At 41.0% G+C, this 24130-nt stretch overlaps 1 protein-coding gene across 2 annotated transcripts in view; it reads left to right on the forward strand.

Moving 5' to 3' along the window:
* The window catches only part of FLRT2 (fibronectin leucine rich transmembrane protein 2), a 64686-nt gene that overhangs the window by 34456 nt on the left and 6100 nt on the right, over positions 1-24130 (forward strand). Inside the window, exon 1 of one of the 2 annotated variants that reach the window (XM_073349359.2) lies at positions 4624-4656. The exons of the other annotated variant lie outside the window; for it this stretch is intronic. The gene's annotated coding sequence lies outside the window, so the exon portion shown is untranslated. Of the gene's footprint in view, positions 1-4623; positions 4657-24130 lie in introns of those variants that run through there. 2 annotated transcript variants of the gene reach the window in all.

Consider the following 24130-nt stretch of genomic DNA (forward strand, 5'->3'; position numbering starts at 1 on the left):
AGGTGCATAAATATCTTTGAGCATCTAGACCTCTGATATAATCCATGTGACCTCAATATCCAAGAGCTAAGCTTTCCAACCTCTGCCCATTTTACCATAGTATGAGGAAGTTCTCTGTTTGGCTTTGGTTTCACAATTCCATTCAAAATCCAACAAATACAGATTCTTCCTGTATGTCAGAGAAGTGACAGGTGCAAATTTTCAACATTTCAGTGTGTTTTTGGCTCACACTGTCAGATAGAACAAGGTGAAAGCATTGTGATAACTCCAAAAACAGGTACTTAAAACAAAGAAGTAGTTAGACACTGACTCTCGGAGGTGTGTGTGCATGCATTGTTCCATCACACCATACAGTAATTTCCAGGCTATCTTAACCACAACTCAGAGGAAGTTGTGCACTCGTTTCACTCTAACCTTGTAAGTCATACTGTCCATTTTTGTGCTTTCTATAACCAGAAGAATTTCTGCAAGTGCTTTCATTAAGTTGAATTCCCCACTGCAACTCCAAGCCTCTGCCCTACACTTGCATTAAATGACTCTGTCTGAGGTTGGTACTAGAGACTGAAGGAAGAAAAGCAGCAAAGCTGGAGCATTCACAGCTCAGTCCATTAAGAACCAAGTTTTCAAAGGGTAATGACTAAGTAGAGAGGAAATGTGGTTTAGTTGATTTAACATGGGGCTAGAAGATGGGAACTTGTGACTTTTAATCCTAGTTCTCCTCTAGTCCAGCCATCCTCCCCCCCTCAGCCCCCGCCAGTTCTGCTAGTGACTCATTCTGTGACCTTGAGCAAGCCCCTTTAATAATCTCAGGTCGATTTTGGGCTGTGCCTCTGAGAAGCACAGCACAAACCTTATGTGGGGAAAGGTGGCTTTAAGCCACTTTTTGAGCCCTCCTGATTATGGGCCGCTCCAGGAGTGAAAGAGACCCGGAGACAGTCCAACTTAAGCAGCCTACGGGCAACCCTACTCAGAACAGCTGTAGAATGTGTCACTGCTGCCTCACCCCCTATAACCCGTGGCCCCACAAGCAGTACAGCCTATATCCCGGGGTTTACAGAAGAAGGGCTTGTAGTGTAGCCAAGACTGTCTGACTGTTCTCCATGGTAGGCTCTGGGGGTTTTTACAGCCCCTATATGTTGCCACAGCAAGGTGTGGCGGTTGTAGTGGGACCCACAATCACACTCCCTGTCTGCAACCATGCAATCGGCTTCTCTGGCTGCAAAATGAAGTTAATAACATCACACCATGGTTTTGTGAGGAACAGTTAAGTCTTAGGACAAAAATCCCACTGAAGCACGGGGCTTTGTCCCCAGCAGGAGAATGGAAGGGCCAGTTGGCATTCACTGCAGGAAAAAATTATCACCCATCATCTACGAACTAATGTAGCACCCTTTAATGGCTCCCAACCACTAAAGGAATTAGTCAGTCCTCTGGTGACAGCCATCTAGTTATAAACCCAGTAGAAGTATCTCAGTGTTGCAGCTCCAAATACTGAGCCCATGAATCCTGAATTTGTACATACAGCTGGGCATTTACTTAAGTAAATCTGACAACTTTATGTTAAATCTCAAACCATTTCCTGTGAATGCCTGTGCAGTGGGGTGCATATGCCAGTTTTGGGAGGGTTCAACTTAGGCTCCCAGTTTTTATAATTCAATCCCAAGAAGAGAGAGAAACATGAAGAAATTCACCCGAAAACACATGAGCTCCATTTGGATGGTGATACTAACATAAGCATGGTCCTTTTCAATGCAGGCTTTGCCTTGTTGAACACTAGCCAGCAAAGGATACTTTATCTTGTTTGTTTTCGTCACCCTTGTAGTGAAATATCTGGGACAGGCTGCCCATGTAGTTTAATAGGGGATGTTTTTAGGTGCTTGGCTTCATTTTACCTTCTATTATGCTCGGGGGGATAGAGTTTTCATAAATATTCCAGTGAGGAGCCAAGTGGGATAATTGGATTGATCAGTCACATTTACTTAATGTTCACATTGAGCTTAAGAAACGTCACTGGTTTTATGGCTGATTACAATTTCTTCCTTGCAGTGTTGCCAATCTTCATGATTTTATTGTGAATCTTGTAATATTTGGCACTTTTATTAAAGCTCCAGTTCCTGGAATCATGTGATACAGGGAGAATTTCAGCTTTCTATGTTTTTAACTAAAATATAACTTTCTAGCCCATATGGTTGCAAACAAAAGCTTTAAAATGTGAACCCTATTATTTACTATTTGTATTACAATCATAGAATATCAGGGTTGGAAGGGACCTCAGGAGGTCATCTAGTCTAACCCCCTGCTCAAAGCAGGACCAATCCCCATTTTTTGCCCCAGATCCCTAAATGGCCCCCTCAAGGATTGAACTCATAACCCTGGGTTTAGCAGGCCAATGCTCAAACCCCTGAGCTCTCTCTCCTCCCCCAATAGCTAGAGGCTCCAGCTAAGACTGGACCACACTGTGCATAACACAGGAAGAGACTGTCTTACTGCCCTGCCTGAAGAGCCAGTTACAATATAAACAGAACTCAGGTCTCTATCCACTTAACTGTCCCTCAGAAAGTGAAATGAATACTTAACAAAATGCCACTTGGAGCTCCCTGATGTTCAGGGGTAATGTGCTCCTTGCACTGCCTCTTAGCAGGATTTGCTTTTCTTTGAATCCAGTCACCTCCTTCCACTGTTTAAGCCCAGTAGATGGTGACTTCTATCCCAGGAGCTGTAAGAGGAAAGCCATAATTGCAATCATTAGAATGTGGAGGCTGAAATTGTGTTTTATCTCTGAGGAGTGTTAAGGGGAAGAGCTCCTCCTGCCTTCCCCACCCCCTTTGTGTATCTGCACAGGGGGACAACCACAATCTGCCCCAAAGTTACTTGCTCAGTATCACACAGTCTGTGGTAGATTCAGCAAGAGAAGTCTGATCTTCTGACTCTCAGTCTCCTTGTGAATAACAACACTACCCTTTATATAGTGCTCCTTATCAATAGATCTCAGCAGTCTTTAGAAAGATCAATATTATTAGCCCTATTTTGCAAGTGGGGAAACTGAGGCACAGAGACTCACCCATGGTTACCCAACAAGGCAATAGCAAAAATGGAACCCATTTTTTTTTCAGGCCAGTGCCCTACCCACTAGACCATCCTACCTCCATGCTGTACTTTTACTAATAAATGCACTGAAACCACTAGCCTCAAATCACCATTTCTAATGAATTCTGGTTGGACACTACTGACCCAGACTAGATTTTAAAAGGAGATCTACAGGGGAAAGACAATGACTTATTCCCAATTACCCTTGACCATCATGTCCCCAAATGCACTTATTCTTTAGTGATAAGGCAGTTTATAAGGCACTGTGGTTTGGTTACCATTATCAATGAGATCATCTTTGAAGTGTGTTGCAGTCATTGAAGCAAAGGCTGGGTTTGTTCTTACTGAAAGGAATTTGAAGTGGAAGAGAGGGAAATTCACATTTCTGAGCCCAGACTTTGTGTGTGTGTGTGTGTGTGTAGGGAGGTCGCTCACAAGCCTTTTTGCTCTCCATTTATTGATTGGCAGAGCCAGAGGTGTCAAGAGACCATGTCTAGAATACTATATTCATTCTGGAGACCTCAATAGCAGAAATATAGTGATTAATTGGAAGTAATTCAAAAAAGAGCAACAAAAATGATTTAAGGGGGTGGTGAGATTGAGCTGGGAGGAGAGATTTAAAAGAATGAAGTAGGTATAGCTTGGATAAAAAAATGACAGAGGTGTATTCATATTTGAAGGGTTTAGTCACCCAGGAAGGAGAAGAATTATTAGAGTGGTCCACAGGGTATGACTAGACGTAATTACATGTAATTGAATATTGGATCAGTGGGAGCAGGACCGCTTCCGGTCTGTTTTTTTCTTTTTTTTTGGGGGGGGGGGGAGGGGGCGTTCCTCCTCATTCCAATTCCTCTGAATGTTGGTCTGGCAAAATAATCAAAGTTAGAGAGAATTAACCTTTTCTCTAGCCTTTCTCTGCACAACAAGCCATGTGCCAGGAAAACAGTTGCAGACTCCACACTTTAGTAAGAAATGAGGCTTCTTTAAGAAACCTAAGCTTAGGGAAAATGAGCAAGTAGTTGTTCTTACAAAAGGTTCCATCCTTTAAGAACTTTAGCCCAGTTGAAAAATGAAACACATAAGTTAACCCATTCAGAGGCAGAAACTGCATTTGGTGACGGAGCCAGTGATTCCTCTCTCCAAAGTTTGAGAAGGAAACTGAAAGAAAAGGGCTCCCTTCCATATCGGAAACTGAATTGGGGGGTGGAGGAAGAGTTTAATACTGCTTTAGCAAAGATTTGAGAGACTGAAAATTATACATGTGTTCAAACCCAACCCCCAAATTGAAAGCCTTCTTAACTTCAAGAGAGTTCAGATCCCATACTAAAAGGGTCATTGAAGACATGACTCCAGACCATGATGATAAAGTTTCAGTTCCTCCTGTGGTCAATGCTTCATTCTACAAGGTTTCTAATCCACCAGAGCTAAACTGAGAAGTAGCTATTTATGGAATCAGAACTCAAAGTAGCACTAGTAAGCATCTGTAAGATCTTTGCTTCACCATTTTATTTTATTTATTTTTTTCTTCAGAAACACATGGCCTCAGAAGCAATAAACTCTCCCCTAAAGGTAACCTCCCACCCGCACCTCAGATTTATTCTTCATTTGAATAATGTTTGGGTTAATTTTGTGTCTATGTTCATTAGCAGTTACCTGAGACCTTCTATATTCAGAATTCAAGCTGTGCCAGTTAGCTGTGATTCATCAGATAAGCCACATGCTGTTGTATCTTGTCCTTCACTGGAAGAAGTGTAACCTTCTGGTCAATGGGTGTTATGTTTCCACCACGGTGCCCAATCCACAGAGGAGGTGTGTCTATTACAGCCCCTAACTACACAGCCTGCTTCGTTAACTCAAGTGATAGAACTTAACCATATTAGCTCTGGAGGGCCCCATGTTCAGTCTTTGGTGTTAGTCAAAATAGCAGCATTACACATGAACATCTCATGAGAAAATTTGTGCCTTGCAAATTTAGAATTCACTTTCTATGGATACATGCACAAGCCACTCTAAAATTAGCTTTCTCATAGCAGCATAACTCTATCACTCCAATGTTCATGGAAAGGGATTCTAAAAAGGGGATTAGCACAGCCAAAGGAATTCATTAAAATACGGTGATTATTCACTGAAAATATTTTTCTGTATGCACCTACATCTATGGAAAAAAACTGTTTGATTCCTCCCTACTATAATCTCTCAGTAGAGGATTTGAGTAAAATGGATTGTTTTAAAAAATGTTTAAAATATTTGCATTGAATATGAAGACAGAGTTTTTTCCTCTTGGATACAAGGTGTTTTTCTGCTTCAATGGCAAATAGGAGGGCAACATCTCCCCAGAGGCTTGAAAACCTTGAAGATAATTGCTGCAAGGGTGGGTTAGTTTTAGCTTGTGTTTGGATAGAGCAGTATCTCTCAGGAAGCATAGAATTAGGAAATACAGTTCATTTTGATTCAGCAAGCAAGGAAAGGATTTTTATGATAATACTATACAGTAAACAAACCCAATTGCACCGGATAGCGCTGATTCAAATTCTTTGGAGCCAGGGAATTTATTACTGTGTTGAATGCTTGCAATGATTTACTTTTTGTCCTTTGTTATTTTACTACTACCCTCTGAGCTGAATGCAGATACAAATGAGTCCAGATAAAACGGAAATGGAACTTCTGACTCATATTTGTACCAAATCCAAACTGAAGTAAGTGTGGGGGGGGGGAGAGGTGGGAGAGAGAGAGAGAGAGAGAGAGAGAGAATGTACATTCAGATAACTTTTCGCCTTGTATTTTTCGTTTCTGTACTCGTAGGTTTAAGGTTAGAAGGGACAATCATGATCATCTAGTCTGATCTCTTGCACATCACAGGCCACAGAACCTCACCCTCCCACTACAGTAATAGACCCTAAACCTCTGGCTGAGTTACTGAAGTCCTCAAATTTTGATTTAAAGACTTCAAGCTACAGAGACTCCACCATTTAGTTTAGTTCAAACCTGCACATGACCCAGGCCCCACACCAGCAGAGGAAGGCAAAACCTTCCCAGAGTCTCTGTCAATCTGATCTGGGGGGAAATTCCCTCCCAACCCAAAACACGGCAATCAGTTAAACCCTAAGCATGTGTCGAGACCCACCAGTGAGACACCTCGGAAGGAATTCCCTGTAGTAACTAAGAGCCCTCCCCATCTAGTGTCCCATCTCTAGTCATTGGAGATATTTGCTAATAGCCATCATGGATGGGTGCCAGTGCAGGCAATCTCAATCTCCCCTCCATGAATTTTTCAAGCTTGGTCTTGAAACAAGTTAGGTTTTTTACCCCACTACTCCCCTTGACAGGCTGTTCCAAAATTTCCCTTCCCTGATGGCTAGAAAGCTTTGTCTAATTTCATACCTAAACTTATTGATGACCCGTGTATATCCATGTGTTCCTGTGCCAACGTTGGCTCTTAACTTAAATAACTCCTTCCCCTCCCTGGTGTTTAAAATATTTTATCCCTCTGATGTATTTATAGAGAGCAATCATACCTCCCCTCAGCCTTTGTTTTGTTAGGCTAACCCAGCCAAGCTCCCTAAGTCTCCACACATAAGGTAGATTCTCCAATCAGCCTAGTAGCCCTTCTCTGCACCTGTTCCAGTTTGAATTCATCTTTTTTAAACGTGGATACCAGAACTGCACACAATATTCCAGATAAGGTCACCCTCCAGGCTGTGTCATCTAAGACAGTGGTTCTCAAAGCCGGACTGCCGACCCCTGGCGGGCCGGACGGGTTTGTTTACCTGCCACGACCTTTGGCTGATCGCGGCTCCCACGGGCTGTGGTTCGCCACTCCAGGCCAATGGGGGCTGCAGGAAGGGCAGCCAGCACGTCCCTTGGCCCGCGCCGCTTCCTGTAACCCCCATTGGCCTGGAGCAGCGAACTGCAGCCAGTGGGAGCCGCAATCAGCCGAACGTGCGGACGCGGCAGGTAAACAAACCCGTCCAGCCCGCCAGGGGTTTTCCCTGAACAACCAGCAGACCGGCTTTGAGAACCACTGATCTAAGAGACACAGCAAAGGAGGAGTAGCCCAGAGAGAGGGGAGGAGTAAAAGTGGCTTTATACCACATTAGCTTTGCAGGGATTCCAGGCTGCTGTTGGGAACAAAACAGTCCCTGGTATAATCTACAGCAGCATGAATGGCAGTTCTAACTTACAGCTGCCTTTCCCAGGCTGCCTATGGATTGTAATGCAGCCAAGAATCTCCACTCCCTTCCACCTCCAGTGTGCACGCTCCCTCCCATGCACAATTTATCATGCTTCTACCCCAGGGCTTGCAAGGGGAGGGTCAGCATAGGATTGCTTACATTAGCCCTATGCTGTTCCTGTGCTGGGGAAATTCTGCCTTCGCCCCCTATGGCTTGTTTAAAGCCTCTATATGCTGCTGGAGTGGGGTATAGAGACTGGGCAGAGACCAGAACTGGGCAGGGTCAGAAGTAGAAGTGGTAAAATATCATGGACCTGAGTCTGGTCTATTGGTTTTACATCAGGATACTTCCACTAGCTACCATGGAGTTGTTCCTGATTTACACCAGTGTAAGTTCAGAATCAAGTCCTATGACTGACTGTAAGCTACACCATTTGGATGTAGAACTGGATCCAGATCCAAACTTTCAACAACGTGGGGTTCCCAGTGCTAGGGACTATATCTCTTTTCCGGTCCAACCACAAGAAGGAAGTGTAAGAAATCTCTCACTAAAGCTTCTTCTCATGAGATTACCATCCCCATTTGACAGATCCAAGAGGTCCACAGGAGCAACCAGAACTTGTGACCTTTTTATTAATGATTAATATAATGGCCGCAGGATGCTGGGTGTTTTGCAGACAGGCAGGAAGACATGTATGATATTCACAGCAAATACTATTCTGAGGCCAGAGGGATCTCTTTAAACTCACCACCTCCCATTTTCTTCTATACGGTACAAATGTCTCCCTACTTGACGTGATCAGGTTTTATGGTGTGGTGTCTACCCACCTTTATTAAGTGCTTGGAGCTCCATGGATGTCCAGTGCTGCACAAAATATTAATTATTATTATGATGCCCTAAAATAATCACCATTATTTTAAATAACATAGGGCAGAACTTTTGCAACCAGTCCATTTGCCTGGAATGCTTTGGCATATTCAGACTGCAATTGACTCTTGAGCAGAAGGCCAACATAAGCCCTAGGCACCATTTAACTCTCACATAAAAGCCACTAAGAGAGTGTAAATGGTATACAGGCCTCCATTGTTCAGGACTAGCTGCAGAGCAGTCCCACTCTGCTGCTGTACGGTGCCATTTGTGGGACCATCGGCAATTTGGATCTCACTAATGCAACCAAACACAGCTTCCTAGGGTGGGGAGAGAAGCTGAAAAACAAAGCTGAATTCCTTTCTGCTTCCTTCTGTCTCTGTCAGGCTTCATTCAGTGAGAAGACCGTGAGTTGAGATGAGCCTAGCAAGGCTTTTTAGCAAGCAGTTTCAGAATTGTTATTGGGCAAACATAAGGATAGTTTAAAAGTCTAGAATTGAATAGCAAGGGCTAATTTTGGTGCTAGATGCGTATGTGTAAACATGCATGGACAGCAGAGACCTTTCTATCGCTGAATGCAGCCGGCAGCCTTACAGAATATGTCTACACTGCAATTGGGGCGTGTGGTGGGGATCGCAGCATGTGCAGACACTGCACTAGATTTAATCTAGATAGCTTGAGTACCAATAGCACTAAAGCTACTGCAGCTGTACACAGCTGCCCAGAACCCTGGATGTGTACTCAGGCAGCTAGCCCATGCTGAAAACTCTACTGCCACAGCTTCAATGCTAATGGTACCTGAGCGAGCTAAATTAGAGCTAGCTTGGGGATGTCTACATGTGCTGCAATCACAACCCCAATGGCAGCATAGACATACCCACAGGCTAGATATTTACCTGTTGCTGTTACTATATCCTCTCTTCTCTACTCATGGCCAGAAACTCATTTTACTGTACTGTTTACAAAATTAGAAACTAGATTTGGCAAAGCAATGAAGAATGTACTGTAGAGAATAAACTTGTACTGGCCTTCTTGTACTTTCTTCTTCTTCAACTTTATTATGTGTACTGCTATTAATTGTACTTGTAGCTGAGATCAGGGCCCCATGGTGCTAAGCACTGTATGTGCACACAGAAAGCGAGACAGTTTCTGCCCAAAGACCTTACCAGTAAAATAGACAATGCAGAGCAAACGTTGGGGGAAATGAAGTGTAATTTGACCAATGGAGAACTGAGGCACAGTAAGATTAAAGACCAGATCTGTGAAGGTATTAGGCACCTAACATCCATACAAATCAATGGCAGTTAGGAGAACTTGGTTCAGTTCCTAGTCCTGCCAGAGATTTTCTTTGTGATGTTGGGCAAGTCAAACGGGGCCAGATTTGTAAAGATCCTTATCTGAATACCCAACAAGTGTTTTAAGCACAGATAAAAAACAAGGAGGGAAATTACTATACCAACAAAATTAACTGTATCATTTAAAAAAAAAACACATAAAAAGTTATCAGTAGAGCTACAAGAATCCTCTTTAAAATGGTGACTATTCATCGAAATTTCTAAAGTGATTCACTTCAGCTGTCTCTTTGGTGTTTCCTTACCACAAATATTCTAGAGAATGTCATCGCTGGTAGGAGAGTCCACAAACAGAAGGTTTTATGAGAATGCCACCGAATGTGTGAGGTAACAGTCAGTCTGTAAAATGGGCTTGGAAACGAGGTTTGTTATTTCTGACTTGTGTTGTGATAGCACCTAGAAGCCGCAGTCATGGAGCAGGACTCCATTGTGCTTGGTATTGGGACAGTGGAAGAATTGCACTTTTCACCATGTGGGTGTGAAGAATTTTTGTAGAGTCTCTAGGAAAACATTACAAAACCAAACCATTTCTAGCCACAGTTGGTGCAGAGCTACTGTACAGCTCATGAATAATTCAGTTACTCAGAGGCTAGCTGGGGTTGCAAAGACTTTTTGTACATTCTTCATCCACCTTTTTAATACTTTCCCTTTTCTGCTAAACAGATTATCTAATTATAATCATTTTAAAAAAAACCCTCAATTTCTTTCTTTCAAGAACGTCACCTTTGCCTGTTCCAGAGGCAGTGTAATGTACAGGAGGATTCAGGCTTTACCTGGGGAACACCTTCTCTTCAGTAGGCCCATAAATGTTTAGAGCATCAGTGATGGGCTCCTCTCCGTTAGGGTGCAGGAAATATTATTTTTTCTTAATAATTCCTCAGCAGTGCTTATGGAGTGGTGCTGAAAGCTGGGAAGGAGCTGTGTGCCAAGCAACATGGAAGGGGGAAGTGATGGGCTCCATTTGACTGGGATGGTATGAGATATGTGTAGCTGTGGAGCTTATTTATATCAAGGTGTCCTAGTCCAGTGTTTCTCAACCTTTCTGATACCAGGGACCGGCTTGCTGCCTTCCTAAACTGTGTCAGGGAGAATTCAGATAATGGCAGTGGAGAAACACTGTCCCACAGGTTGGAGTGTGGTTGGAGTACACCCTTTGCCCCATGTCATAAGGAAGATAAGAAAGAGGCAGCCACACTCATTTTCCACAAAAAGAACAGGAGGACTTGTGGCACCTTAGAGACTACCAAATTTGTTAGAGCATAAGCTTTCATGGGTTACAGCCCACTTGATTGGATGCATAGAATGGAACATATGGTAAGAAGATATATATATATACATACAGAGAAGGTGAAAGTTGCCATACAAACTGTAAGAGGCTAATTAATTAAGATGAGCTATTAGCATCAGGAGAAAAAAAAAACTTTTGTAGTGATAATCAAGATGGCCCATTTAGACAGTTGACAAGAAGGTGTGAGGATACTTAACATAGGAAAATAGATTCAATATGTGTAATGACCCGGTCACTCCCAGTCTCTATTCAAACCCAAGTTAATGGTAACTAGTTTGCATCTTAATTCAAGCTCAGCAGTTTCTCGTTGGAGTCTGTTTCTGAAGCTTTTCTGTTGCAAAATTGCCACCCTTAAGTCTTTTACTGAGTGGCCAGAGAGGTTGAAGTGTTCTCCTACCGGTTTTTGAACGTTATGATTCCTGATGTCAAATTTGTGTCCATTTATTCTTTTGCGTAGAGACTGTCCGGTTTGGCCAATGTACATGACAGAGGGGCATTGCTGGCACATGATGGCATATATCACATTGGTGATGTGCAGGTGAACGAGCCCCTGATGATGTGGCTGATGTGATTAGGTCCTATGATGCAAAAAGAAAAGGAGTATTTGTGGCACCTTAGAGACTAACCAATTTATTTGAGCATAAGCTTTCGTGAGCTATAGCTCACTTCATCGGATAAATTCAGTGGATCCGATGAAGTAAGCTGTAGCTCACAAAAGCTTATGCTCAAATAAATTTGTTAGTCTCTAAGGTGCCACAAGTACTCCTTTTCTTTTTGTGAATACAGACTAACACAGCTGCTACTCTGAAACCGGTCCTATGATGGTGACCCTTGAATAGATATGTGGACAGAGTTGGCATTGGGCTTTGTTGCAAGGATAGGTTCCTGGGTTAGGGTTTTTGTTTAGTGGTGTGTGGTTGCTGGAGAGTATTTGCTTCAGGTTGGGGGGCTGTCTGTAAGTGAGGACAGGTCTGTCTCCCAAGATCTGTGAGAGTTAGGGATCATTTTTTAGGATAGGTTGTAGATCTTTGATGATGCACTGGAGAGGTTTTAGTTGGGGGCTGAAGGTGACAGCTAGTGGCGTTCTGTTATTTTCTTTTTGGGGCCTGTCCTGTAGTAGGTGACTTCTGGGTACTCTTTTAGCTCACTTCAGCAGGTGGGTATCGTAGTTTTAAGAATGCTTGATAGAAATCTTGTAGGTGTTTGTCTCTGAGGGATTGGAGCAAATGAGGTTGTATCTTAGAGCTTGGCTGTAGACAATGGATCATGTGGTGTGTCCTGGATGGAACCTGGAGGCACGTAGATAAGTATAGCGGTCAGTAGGTTTCTGGTATATTTTCCACAGACCCTGACTGAACGATACCCTCACCTAGGTTAATGTGATACAGTGCAGAATCTCATCAATGATGTAACACACCATGCAACACTTTTAAAATGTGTCAAGATGTTGCCTCCACAGAAGCAATGTTTCGTCGTTTAGGTCACTAAAAGTAGCTTTTTCAAATTATCCACAGATTTTTTTTTGCCAGGCTTCCCACATATCTCTAGATAAAAGCAAATTGTTTGCTTCACTGTGTAGAATAATTTATAGGTAGAGACCAATTTGCTTGCAAAGAAACAGCAGGTTGTCTTCTTTTTTCTCAGTACAAAATTCATTATGCTAAATTCAGTACAGAGTGTTTGTGTTCAGAGAGGGGGATTCTTTTAATTAATTTGGTGTTATTCGTTTTACCAAACAGACATGCCAAGTTTTTGTCATAGAAAGATCTAAGCTCTCTGGAGAAGGATCAAGAAAGCAAACAAAAGGACTCACTTTTACTCTCTTGCCATGCAAATAGAGCTGGCTAGAAGATGACAACTACATTTTGCAACAACTTTTGAGTTTCTAAATTGTTGTTGTTCCACATTGGAATGTAAACAAAACCTTTTGAATGTTTCCATGAAATGGAATTGTGTCAAAATACCCATTTTCAAATAAAAAAGGACAGGTTTTTTGATTTCTCTCTCTTTCTGGTCAGAAGTGACCAGGGAGTCTTGGATCTGAGAAAACTTTCCACTCAAAATTTTGATAAAGTAGATATGTCTTTGTGAAACATTTCAGTTTGATGTAACAGCATATTTCAATGAACATACATTTCACTGAAAATATTCAACCAGTTCTGCACGACAGCTTCATTTTTTCTCCAACTCCCACTTCCACACACTCTCATTCCAGAGATCCATCATCATACCCTCTTGATAGTCTAATTTTCAGTTTCAACTGGGTGGAAAGTATCAGGCAAGAAGCTAAGGTGAGACCTATCAAACCCATTTAATCTATTTTGGAATCCAGATAAGAAATCAAATCTTCTGAGTGAAAGATTTGTATAATAAATCACCAACTTAATCTGCTCAACACACACACATTTACAAAGTTTGAAGCTGTAAAGGGTTAAAGTGATGAAGAGTCTGACAAACTTGGCCTTGGGGAAAGGTTAATAGAGACACCAACTGGTCTGTTGAGTAGCATTATCCTATGAGATGTGGATCTCCATTTAATATCAGTCATGGAGTTCCTCTCTGCATGCTGGAGTGAAAATAGCATGGAAGTGACCATCTGGAGTAAGACTGGCAAAGGGCGCAGCACTCAGCAGTTTTATAGTGAAAATATAGATATTTCCTTATACAATGGTGCTTGGGTCATCACAGACTTGGGGCTGTCACTGAATACCATGCAGAAATTTCTGCTAGTGCAAAACGTGGCAGCCTATTTGGTCTGCCTGTGCTTGGTATGCTACATTGACTTCATATGTGCTTATAAGTGGTTTTAATTTAAAACGTGATATATTATTATCTGTGGCCTCACTGGATCTCTCTCTGCTCTGACAATTGAGATCAGCTGAGGTAGCTCCTGTTGACGGTCCCTAGATTTGAACTCTGGATACTACAGGCAGGAACTTCTGGGTACAGTATTTTCAGATTTAGAACTCACTCCCCTTCTGGCTCTTCTAGGGCCTCAAACTGTAAATCTTTAAAGCATGGTGTAAGGTTTGTTTGTGTATCCAGTCATTTATCTGAGAGTGGGTAAGATCTGAAGGAGATTTAAAAGATAAATTGGGATGGACAATAGGTCAATGTCCATTAATGGTGCTTATGGTAGGCCATATGTTGTGTCTTTGATATTTAATGATTTTTTTTACTATGTAAAGGTGTTCAGAGGCTTGTGCAGTGGACTCCTATTTTTGAAATTCAAAGTGTGTGTTTGTGTGTTTGTGTTTGTGTGTGAGAGAGAGAGAGTCAATAGAAAGAGTGGCACTGCATAGAGTCTACAGTATTTTTGTCAACTTTGAACTTCCTGTTTTATCTTAACCCTTTATAGCACAGCTTCTGCTCCTGCTTCTGCTTCATCCTGCTCTGTGAGGTGTAATGACCAATGGAACCACATAGCTATGGATTCACTGGTCTCCTCTCTGTTGGCTTGCCATCATTTTCTACCAGGGAAATGAAAATCCTGATGTATCTGGGCTCCATTAGGAATGCAAACCACTTGCACAAGGCCCCCAAATCCAGCATCTTCCTACTTCCCCCTCTCCCCCATACACACAACCCCAAACACACAGAGAGACAGACACACAAACTACACAGTGGAAATATAATTTTTTTTTATGCAGAAAATGCCCTCATTGACATGGAGGATGGGACAGCATAAATAAATAAAAGCAAAATATATTTATTATATAATAACAGTAGAAAGATTCATTTTTATTGATTAAATGGGTTGTCTATAGAGCTGGTCAGAAAATGGATTTTCTATCTCATGAAAATTTTTGAGATTTCAAAGAAAAAATACTCCCTCAATCAAAACTTTTTGCTAAATAGAAGTAAAAAAAATAAATCAAGCCCCCTTTCCCCTCACAATTCTTCAATTGCAATCTCTTTATTTTAAAAAAAAAATCAAATAAAATACATTTCAAAATAAAGTTATTTCAAAATGAAAAATTAAAACAAGATATTTTGACATTTTGGGCACTTGTTTTCCATTTTTTGTTTTTTTTTCAAAACTAATGTTCATTGAAATCAATACCATTTTATGAAGAAAGGTTTTATTGAAACAGCTTTTTCCAATGGAAAACTGTTTCAACATTTTTTTTCTGAGTAGCTCTAATAGTCCATCATGTAGCTTACACCAGATAACTTGGTTGAGAGCAATTTCTCAAAGCTAACATTCCAAGATATTTTTTGCGATCAATCAGTAAGTAGGCGGTTGGAGGGGAGAAACAAGAGAGAGGGGGAAGTAAAATATCCATAGATGTGCATAAGAACGGCCATACTGGGTCAGACCAAAGGTCCATCTAGCCCAGTATCCTGTCTTCCGACAGTGGCCAATGCCAGATGTTCCAGAGGGAATGAACAGAATAGGTAATCATCAAGTGATCCACCCCTTGTTGCCCATTCCCACTTCTGGCACACGGAGGCTAGGGACACCATCCCTGCCCATCCTGGCTAATAGCCATGGATGGACTTATCATCCATGAATTTATCTAGTTCTTTTTTGAACCCTGTTATAATCTTGGCCTTCCCAACATCCTCTGGCAAGGAGTTCCACAGGTTGACTGTGCATTGTGTGAAGAAATACTTACTTTTGTTTGTTTTAAACCTGCTGCCTATTAATTTCATTTAGTGACCCCTAGTTTTTGAGTTATGAGAAGGAGTAAATAACAATTCCTTATTTACTTTCTCCACACCAGTCATGATTTTATAGACTTCTATCATATCCCCCCTTAATCGTCTCTTTTCCAAGCTGAAAAGATGCAGTTTTATTAATCTCTCCTCATAGGAAAGCCTTTCCAGATCCCTAATCATTTTTGTTGCCCCTTTCTGAACCTTTTCCAATTCTAATATAACTTTTTGAGATGGGGTGACCATATCTGCATGCCTTATTAAAGATGTGGGCGTGCCATGGATTTATATAGCAGCAACATGATATTTTCTGTCTTATTATCTATCTCTTTCTTAATGATTCCTCTCCGCCTTACTAGAACATAGAGAATCTCCATTAATAGATCCTCCCATAAGGGATGTCTCTACCTGCTCCTCCGCACCTGTTGGCTTCCCCCAGCCCTTAGTTTGAAAACTGTTCTATGACCTTTTTAATTTTAAGAGCCAGCAAACTGATTCAATTTTGGTTTAGGTGGAGCCCATCCTTCCTGTATAGCCTCCCCTTTTCCCAAAGTATTTTAGGATGTGTTTTGTTTTATTTTGTTTTGGTGGAGTAAAAAAAAGTTTGCTGCTGTAATAGGTCCCCCTAGTGGCAGCTACAAAGATAGTGGGTTGCTGTCGTTTGGCAATTTTAGGGAATCTGAACATGGCCTGAATTTCAAAAGATAAAGCTTTTGTCAATGATAACATCATGCTTTGTTTTGTTTTTAATGAAGGGATTTCCTGAAGCTTGTGTCTTTATAAGAAATTTCTCTTTTAAAAAAAATTGTATGGCTATAGTTTGATAGAGATAAAAGGAGTAGAAAGATGCTCTGTCTGAAGTCTCCTTAAATATATTTTATCATTAGCACCATTTCTTAAATTGTCTCCAAGAATATGCTGACGTTTCCACAACAATGCCAGCCCAAATCCATTTAAATTTCCTCCAGCCAGGTGCTGCATCAGTGTTTATGAGAAAAATTGCCAGTGCTGGTTGGCAAGCAAAAGCAGAACATAAACATAAGAACATAAGAATGGCCATACTGGGTCAGACCAAGGGTCCATCCAGCCCAGTATCCTGTCTACCGACAGTGGCCGATGCCAGGTGCCCCAGAGGGAGTGAACCTAACAGGTAATGACAAAGTGATCTCTCTCCTGCCATCCATCTCTACCCTCTGACAAACAGAGGCTAGGGACACCATTCCTTACCCATCTTGGCTAATAGCCATTAATGGACTTAACCTCCATGAATTTATCCAGTTCTCTTTTAAACCCTGTTATAGTCCTAGCCTTCACAACCTCCTCAGGCAAGGAGTTCCACAGGTTGACTGTGCGGTGAGTGAAGAAGAACTTCCTTTTATTTGTTTTAAACCTGCTACTCATTAATTTCATTTCGTGGCCCCTAGTCGTTTTATTATGGGAGCAAGTAAATAACTTTTCCTTATTCACTTTCTCCACACCACTCATGATTTTATATACCTCTATCATATCCCCCCTTAGTCTCCTCTTTTCCAAGCTGAAAAGTCCTAGCCTCTTTAATCTCTCCTCATATGGGACCCGTTCCAAATCCCTAATCATTTTAGTTGCCCTTTTCTGATCTTTTTCTAATGCCAGTATATCTTTTTTGAGATGAGGGGACCATATCTGTATGCAGTATTCAAGATGTGGGTGTACCATGGATTTATATAACGGCAATAAGATATTCTTCATCTTATTCTCTATCCCTTTTTTAATGATTCCTAACATCCTGTTTGCTTTTTTGATTGCTGCTGCACACTGTGTGGACGTCTTCAGAGAACTATCCACGATGACTCCAAGATCTTTCTCCTGATAAGTTGTAGCTAAATTAGCCCCCATCATCTTGTATGTATAGTTGTACAGAAAAAATGTATATTTTTTTCAATGTGCATTACTTTACATTTATCCACATTAAATTTCATTTGCCATTTTGTTGCCCATCAGTTAGTTTTGTGAGATCTTTTTGAAGTTCTTCACAATCTGCTTTGGTCTTAACTATCTTGAGCAGTTTAGTATCATCTTCAAACTTTGTCACCTCACTGTTTATCCCTTTCTCCAGATCATTTATGAATAAGTTGAATAAGAAATGTCCTCAGCAATTAAACAGGTGTGAAAAGACGGAGATTTGGGGGTAGAAATATCTACTTATCTCTGCTGAGTCATTTTGATAACAGCCTCAGTATTGCTATGGGACTGATACCTTGCTTACAGAAAATCTGCCTCCATTGACTTCACTGTGTCTGCTCTACAGCAGCTGCAAGGAGATACCTTATGTTTTCCTTTCCCCAGAAGATGGTCATGACAAGGGTTGTCTCCTTTAGGATAAGGGGAGATCAAGGATGGAACATCTTTCCACTCCTGCCTTTCTCCTCCTCTCCTCTACATTTAGAGAGAGAGAGAGAGAGAGAGAGAGAGAGACTATCCATGGATACATGTGATAAGGCTTATTACAAAGGCACGCTGGTTCTTTGATAATGTGTCCATTTATATTCTAATCAACTCCTTTGATGCATAGATCTTATGCCATGAATTTTCCAATTCCAGTTTCAAAACCAAATAACTCATATGGAAAGACGTGCAATAAATCGTCTTCTTAGGCTCTTAATCAATTTAGGAGAACATAATGTCCATTCATTTGTAGATGTGCATTGAGAATGAGCATATACAGGATTTATATAGACAGAGGGCTGTAGCATGTATTATTCCATAATTATCTTTTGTTATCAGATGATATAAAAACAGGTCCAAGTTACTGTAACAGAGACTATTCTAGGCTCCAAAGGAATGTAATTAGGTTTTTTTCTTCTTGCTGTTATTCAGTTCTGTACATAATAGTCTGAACATACTGTACATGATAAAGGTTTGAGGTGAGATCATGACTTGATTATGACCTTATTCTACTCTAGGATACAATAGATGTATTCAGAATAGATTTATGCTGAATAGGATTGATTCACTTGTAATAATTCTAAACGAGGGTGGATTTATCATTGAACTTTTTGGTTGCTGCTGGCATTGTCACCTATAATGTGCAAGGTACAGAGACAGTCAGGATAGGTTTAGAAAAATGTAAGCATCTCCAGGCAAATTGGTGCTGGGTGATTGGAATATTGGACAAGGAGTCAGGATTTCTAAGTTCTCATATAGATTTTTGGGGGGAGTGGATAAGTCATTTGGGGGCCTGATTCTGTACCACTGAAAGAGTAGTAGCAGTTATAGTACTGTGATGGCACCTAGGAGCCCTAGTCATGGACCTGGACCCTATTGTGCTAGGCACTGTATAAATGCAGAACAAAGAAACAGTCCTTGCCACAAAGAGCTTACAAGTGAAGTATAAGACAAGCGAAGTATAAGATAACAGGTGGATGCAGATAGATGGGGGAGCAGAAGGAAACAATAAGATAATATTGGGCAGGATGACAAGCTTTGATCTCTGCACAAAAGGTGCCTAACTATTAACCTGTAGCCATCTTGTCTGGAAATGAAGGAGGACAATAAGGTAGCTTTGAGGATGTTTAAGGTGCGCTCCCCCCAAGAAGCGAATGGCAGCTTTGCTATTGACTTCAGTGGTTGCAGGATCAGGCCCTTAAGCTGCAATTTTCAAACATGGGTGCATAAAGTGTGTGTATGTGTGTTCTTATTTATTCCAAACCAGTTCATTCATCCCTATTATTTGACCCTTTGTATCTTCTGAGTGTTTATTATTTCTACTGCACTAGGGTCTGAAACGTGCTGGACCCTTTCCAGAGTAGAAGAAACAGTCCCTGCCGTGAAAGATAAAGGTTGTGGAGGTATACAGCAGTGATTAGGATGATGACAGGCACATGTATTTATTTAGTTATTGATGGTTCTATTTTAACCTAAACACCCTAGATCCCCTCTCCCTACCCTTTCTCCACAGTTCCCTCCAGCAGCAAATCTCAGCTTCAGATCCAGTGTCTGAGTTTTTCCAACCACAAGCATTTGTAATTCATGAATCATTTGCCCCCAAATAATGAAACTGGCTAAAATAAAGTGCTGAGCTTTGGCCATGCAGAGTGCCTCGATTTTCCTCCCTCCCAACATTTGACCTCCACAAATGAGAAGTTTACTAGCAGATGGTAAGCTAGTTTCTTGTACACCTCATGAAAGAAGGTCTTTGGGATGGACAGATCTGAATGAGGAAACAATAGTTGCCTTCCTGAGTACAGCACAGCAATGGGAGAACGTGTGAGTATTTGTTAGTATTCTACCTGCCTTCAGTGTTGAAAATTAGCCACAGATCAACTGCTTCAGCTTTTCCAATTCCTTGGAGTTTGCTTAGGCCTGGATTGAACTATGACTGTAACCCCTGCAGTGTTATTTTGTTTAACCAAGCAGACTGCCTATTCTTTAACTGAAAGCCTCAACTTACATTTTCAGCAATTTGGGGTAGAGACCTATAGTACAGTTCCTACCATAAAGGAGCTTCCATTTGGATTGAGGCCTCTGAGTTCTACTGTAAAATACATATCTAACACTAATAATAACAATTGCAGCATGATAATGGGATAAACTATTTCCCTTAGAATTCCATTAAACACTTTCATTTGCACCTTTTCTCCTATTCTTTTCGTCTGTCACACCACAGTCAACACTGAAGTCATAAATGTCTGATTAGATTTGTCCTTGTGCTGTTGCTTAATACAATCAGCCGTGGTTACTGACTGAGTGACAATGCCTATTTTCTGTACTATGAGTTTTATAGTCTCAGTTTATTAACCACCACTGGCTGGAGTTTAGTATCCTGGATTTAATAAAACAGAGTCATTTCCACAGCAGTTAAAAGGGGAGAAAACATGTTGCAGGAAACTTTTCAAAGATTTATGAAGGCAAAACCTGTATAACCACAACAAGAGATAAACCCCAAAGCACCAGCTTCTTGTGAGCACAGCCAGTGCTGGTATTCTTAAATGACTGGTCAATCGAAGGTCTTCTAAGTGTATTACCTAATGAGCAGCATTGCGTGTGTTGCTTTTCTTTAATAGGTAGGAATTATAATATCTTTTTTTGTGTGCTTCCTCTGTGAGGGTGAAATTCATCCCATTGCTTGGGGCCAATACAAGGCCTATATACCAGTTACACTTACTTTCAGTGTGACTGTGACCCCCTGTGGGCTTCTTGTGAAGGCAGACAGTACGATTGACTGTCAATCCCTCTACAGGTGGGTTCTCCAACATATTCCAGGGCTGAATTAAACCCAATTTCTTTAGCAAGTGGAGGAAAAACCACAGTACCCTGTGATTTCTCCTTTAGACTCTGCTGACACACACAGGCTACTTCCAATCACAGAATAGGCTTGTGGGAGCCACTGTCACGCTGTGTGGTCCCAAGCATCTCGAAAAAGACTCTGTGAGCCCTTCATCATTTTATGTAGAAATTGTCCTGACTGATTAGGACAGCATGATCTAGATGGGAGCCTGGCCATATTAAAGGAGGATAAACTGTCACACTCAGACTCATGTTAGAATGTAATCCTGTTAGAGTTTCTCTACAGCATCACGTCATCTTACATAATTGAAAAGCAACCGCTCTTGACGGAAATAGGCCTGCAAGAAAGCAAAGCCTTGAGCAGCAGGTTAGCTAATCTTTCTGTTTCTATAGGAGCATGGCATACAGTAAAGGTATGTGGTAAATTTATCATTTGGATGCATAATAAGAAGCTAGGAGACTATTCTGGTGCTTGCTTTTTAGCTCTAACTGTTTTAGCCTAGGGGCTGACACCTGATGAGCCTTCCAAATAACCACAATAATCTTCAAGTACAAAGTTTCCTGTTGTAAGGCTATAATATCTCGGCTCCGAAACACAGTTACTAAACTCCCAAACCGTAGCGTTCCCAAGGGCAGCATTTGGGACACACTGTGCATTCTATGGCAGTAGTACAGGTATAAGCTTTAAGATGCTGTTTGCTCCTGAATTAAAGTTCTTGCACTACATTTAGAGATGAATGCCACTATGCTATTTGAAAAGAGACAAGAGTTTTTAAAGAGGATATCCTTATTCAGCTAGGTTTTCCTGTCCCCCTCAATACCATACTGAGTGCCTGTTGTAATTACTCATATTTCTTTTTGAAGAGACATTCTTTCAACAGGTTTCAGAGTAACAGCCGTGTTAGTCTGTATTCGCAAAAAGAAAAGGAGTACTTGTGGCACCTTAGAGACTAACCAATTTATTTGAGCATGAGCTTTCGTGAGCTACAGCTCACTTCATCGGATGCATACCGTGGAAACTGCAGCAGACTTTATATACACACAGAGAATATGAAACAATACCTCCTCCCACCCCACTGTCCTGCTGGTAATAGCTTATCTAAAGTGATCATCAGGTTGGGCCATTTCCAGCATAAATCCAGGTTTTCTCACCCTCCACCCCCCCCCACAAATTCACTCTCCTGCTGGTGATAGCCCTTAGTCTCTAAGGTGCCACAAGTACTCCTATTCTTTCAACAGTTGTCTTTTGGTCCAAATCCTGAAAAGAACTGAGTACCCGCAATTTCAGCTGAGATCAATGGATGATCAGCACCTCAGTATTTGGCTCATGAATTTCAGATTGCATTAAGCAAGGTGTGGTAGGGTAATGCAATTATTTAAGACATCTGTACTGAGGCTTAAGTATTAGGGACAGGGTAGCTTTAACAAGGCAACACTACCTTATGTATAAGCTCCTTTGTTTTCAGTTTACACAGATTTTTTCTGAAAAATTACTGGGTTTTACAAAAAGTATTATTCATTTTTATCTGATTTTCACCCTACTTTTGTATAATTCAAATATATAAAATGTACTTGTTTTATTAGGAAAATACAATACATTTTTCATGAGATATATGTATTACAATAATACATTAGTCTGTGTGTATATGCAAAGCTGCCTGTTGAAGTAAGGCTATGTGTTAGTTTAGAAGATGCACACAATAAACAAACAGGCACGCACACAAGCTTCGAAGTGTGTGAGCATCTGAATGTACTGATGAATCTCACTCCCATCACATACACATTTCAAGCTGTTAACAGATAACAGTTTAAAGATCTGACACACTAAAATGGGAAGAAAACAAAAGTCTGTATCAGAATACGATTCAGAACACAAGGAAGTACATGAAAGTTTTAAAAAGACAAAAACAGGAGAAAAGGCTGAAGTTGAGTGAATGTGCTGCTAATGGTGTGGACCAATTATTAAATATTTATAGGCTAATAGTTCTAAGTCGACAACAATAAACTGTTTATTCAAATGAAAAGTTTTATTTGGGGATTAGAGCTATATTGTTTTCTTAAACTCAGAGGTGGCCTAGTGTTTTGAGTTCTGTTTTTGTTCTGCAGCAAATTACATTGATCATCGGAATTCAAAGTGTTAATCTACTAAATACTTTTTCCCGTCTTTCCATCCACCAAAATAAACCCTGATATTTACCCAGAACAATTATTAATAGTTTTTTGCACTGATTTTCACCTGTTTTTGTCGTAATAAACACTGATAAATTCCCAGGAAAAATTAAATAAAATAAAAACTGAAAATGAAGGACCCTACTCATGAAGTATCTTTCATAGCTACTGTATTCCAAATCATAGAATCATAGATATTAGGGTTGGAAAAGACCTCAGGAGGTCATCTAGTCCAATCCCCTGCTCAAATTGCTTTACAGAGTTAAAAAATTCAGTTATAAAGTTGAACAATAAATAATACCATAAGGAGAGAGAAATTAAGAGGCACAAGCCAGGGAGAAAAACATATGTTCAAAATCTCATGTATTCTAGTGCAAAGGAATTTTCTGCAGAATCCACCCACTGTCATAGACCTATGTAGCAGAATCTAAGCTTCATTTTAAATAAAATAAGTGTCTAACTTTCATGGTTGCAAAGAAAACCCTCCAAATATGAACTGCTACAGTGTTGCATTTCTGAATCTGTGCTGATATCATAAAATAATAACTTTGACTTGTGTAAACTACCTTGTTCCTCTCAATGGAATATTAGTTCTTAAGTCTAATGATGTCAGTGTGAGTGCCAGCATTATTAACTATTTCGCTGCTGATAGGTTTAGTAAAAATACTCAGATGATCTGCTGATAATCCATTAAGGTGAAGTGGTAGATACTTAGGGCTTGGCTACACTTGCAGATGTAGAGCGCTGGGAGTTAAACCAGCCTTCAGAGACCTCAGCAGGGAAAACGCTGCCGTGTGTTTACACTGTCAGCTGCAAGTGCACTGGTGTGGCCACGTTAGCAGCTCTTGCAACATGCCACAAACAGCAGTGCATTGCGGTAGCTATCCCAGTGTACAAGTGGCTGCAGCGTGCTGTTCAAATGCAGGAGGGAGTGTGACAGGGAGCGTGTTGTGTGCATGTGGGGGGAGAGACAGTGTGTTTTGGGGGACAGAGAGTGTATCAGCATGCTGTCTTGTAAGTTCAGACAGCAGCAGACCGTCCTCCGCTCCCCTGCCTCTCTCTCTCTCAAACACACTCACAGCAGCAGCATTCCACAGTAATGGTTTGCTTTGTCCTGGAGCAGATAAGCATGCCGGCTGTCAGAAATGGAGCTTTGAAGGGGGATATGTGCATGCCTGCAACCGAGTTCAAAACAATGAGAAGAGTAGCCACTTGACTTCAGGGGATTATGGGACATTTCCAGAGGCCAATCACAGCGCAGTAATGCAACA

The sequence above is a fragment of the Lepidochelys kempii genome, chromosome 6 (assembly GCF_965140285.1).
Source record: "Lepidochelys kempii isolate rLepKem1 chromosome 6, rLepKem1.hap1, whole genome shotgun sequence".
Classification (NCBI taxonomy): domain Eukaryota; kingdom Metazoa; phylum Chordata; order Testudines; family Cheloniidae; genus Lepidochelys; species Lepidochelys kempii.